Source organism: Suncus etruscus, chromosome 2 (assembly GCF_024139225.1).
Source record: "Suncus etruscus isolate mSunEtr1 chromosome 2, mSunEtr1.pri.cur, whole genome shotgun sequence".
NCBI classification, from domain to species: domain Eukaryota; kingdom Metazoa; phylum Chordata; class Mammalia; order Eulipotyphla; family Soricidae; genus Suncus; species Suncus etruscus.
Genome location: NC_064849.1, coordinates 45,963,119 through 45,965,682, shown reverse-complemented (window position 1 = coordinate 45,965,682; position 2,564 = coordinate 45,963,119). Strand labels below are relative to the sequence as shown.

General features: G+C 38.7%; 1 pseudogene; it reads left to right on the top strand.

Moving 5' to 3' along the window:
* Positions 1-842: 842 nt before the first annotated feature.
* Positions 843-1,285, top strand: LOC126001686 (nucleoplasmin-3-like; annotated as a pseudogene).
* The last annotated feature ends 1,279 nt before the right edge of the window (positions 1,286-2,564 follow it).

The following is a 2,564-nucleotide window of genomic DNA, read 5'->3' as shown; positions in this document are numbered from 1 at the left end:
TAATTTCTCCTAAGTTTTTCACTTTTTCTATCTCCTTCACAAATTTTTGTTTCAATTACTTTCACTTCTAAGTCCTCTCATTCCTAACTAAAACTTGCTACATTTCTTGAATTCATATATTAATCTAAATGAAGATCACACTTACTCTCCAAGTTACCTAAATGGTAAAAAAAAATATTCGTTCCCAATTTCTAGTTATTCTAGTACTATTTCTACTTCTATCAAAATTTGTTGTGTAGTTTAAAAAAAAAACATATCTTGGACCAGAGATATAGCACAGCGAGTAGGACATTTAATTTGCACCCAGTTACTGGCATCCCAGATGTTCCCCTGAGCCTCCAGAAGTGATGATGGCTCAGAGCCAGGAGTAACTCTGAGCACCTTTGGGTGTGGCAAAGAATAAAAAGATGTTTTCTCTAAGTTGAGAGAGTCACTTTCCTAATATATCTCCCAAGTTGTTTGTATTAAAAAAAAAAAGAAGCAAGTTTTCTCATCTCCTTTGAATGATATTAATTTTATTGAAACACCCCCTGACTCATAAGAAATCATTTAACACTAATTACTTCTGCTATCAAGAGATGCCTCAAAGGGCACTTGCTTATACATGATGGTTATGGAATGCGTTCAGGGGTCCTCAAACATTTTAAACAGGGGGCCCGTTCACTGTCCCTCAGACCATTGGAGGGTCTGACTATAGTAAAAATAAAACTTATGAACGAATTCTTATGCACACTGCATATATCTTATTTTGCAATGAAGAAACAAAACAGATACAAATACAATATGTGGCCCGCGGGACATAGTTTGAGGACCACTGCATGATACAGAGTAAAATCAGTCAGATGGAGAGGGATAGAGATAGAAAGATTTTGGGATATAAAAGCTCTTTCACCTTCAAGGTAGAGGAGCAGGATGATGCTGATCACATGCTGGCTTTGCTGATCACATGCTGTCATGCTGGCACATGCTCTGCCTCACAGAGGGGGCCAAAGATGAATGTAATGTTGTGGAAATTGTGGCCTGTAACCATGACCATCAGGAGATTGCAGTCACCCCTCAAGTTGTCCTGCCAACTAATGCTCAGTTTGGACGATTTCCAGCTCCAGCCACCTGTGACCTTCCTTCTGCCCCTGCAGTCAGGCTCTGGCCCAGTTAGGATCACTGGGCAACACCAGATCAGTACTATAAGCAATGATGTTTCTGAAGAAGGAGTGAGGAGGAGAGTGAAAATGATGTTGAGTTGTGCTCCATCTAGCCTGCCAAGAAGCAGGGGGGCAAGCCCTAACCCACCTTGGTCAGCCAACTGCCTGCCATGTGTGCCATGCACCATGTTCCTGTTCAAGTTTGAGAACCTTCATGTGTTTTCTCCTTTGTAGAAGAAGCAAGGAGGGCTCTGGGCTGGTTCTGGGGAAGAAGGCCTCTTCCCCAGAAATCCTGGGGAAGAGGACTTCTTCCCCACAGAACCCCACAGGCTTTTCTGTCTTTGTAATAAGCCTGTACCAAATTTGTCTGGGATTTCCTTTTTCTCCGGGATTGGGAGGAGTTCTGAACTTTACCCTAAGCTTTCCCTCCTTCCTTGTAGTCCTAGCTCTGGACGACACATTTGTAATACTTTTTACATTTTTTTGAACAAAGGTTAAAATAAAATAGCCTGGAGTTTTTTGCAATCAAAAAAATTTTGTATGGTAATTATACCCTAAGGTAATAAAATTTACTAAATGACTTTTTTGGGGGCCACACCTGGTAACCCTCAGGGGTTACTACTCCTGACTCTGCACTCAGAAATCACTCCTGGCTTTGTGGATCATATGGGACGCCAGGGATCCAACTGAGGTCCATCCTAGGTCAACTGCATGCAAGGCAAACGCCCTACCACTGCACCTTAGCTTAAGATTTGAAGACTTCTCACAAAATATAAGGCCTTTACAATATAAAAAAATGGTACTCTTAAAAAGCTATGCATTTACTTAACCCTTTTTTTTCAGGAATCCTTCATCTCTTACTGCATATATTTTAATTGTTTTCCAGAATTAATCCTAAGCAAATAACGTTCTATAAACACATTCCATAAACAAGGACATTGTTCCTATAAAATATCATTGATCCGTTTAGCAGATTAGAAATTAAACCATTGATTAAACAAATATTAAACCAGGTTACGCTTCTTTTCCCCTTTCTACCTGGAATCAGTGCTTACAGAGAAGTAAATTACAGTCCTAATTTTTAAATTTATTCATCTCAATTATACTTCTTATATAAAATATGTAACATAGTGTACTCTGTATGTCTATTTGCCATCGTTCACTTTTGTTACCTTCTATACAAAAGATAATACCTAAAATAAGGTACTTTCCCCCCGATATTGCCAGATAATATGGCTTCAGAATAAATTTTATTGATATCCATGCTCTGAAATACTGCAGGAGCGCATCTTCCCACAGATTTAATAAAATTTTTAAAGTTAAGAACTAATTTACTTTGTTTAATCTATTTACTTTATAGATGAGGAAATGGGAAGAATGAAGTAAATGGACTGTCACTCAGCTCTATAAAGTTTGCTCTCT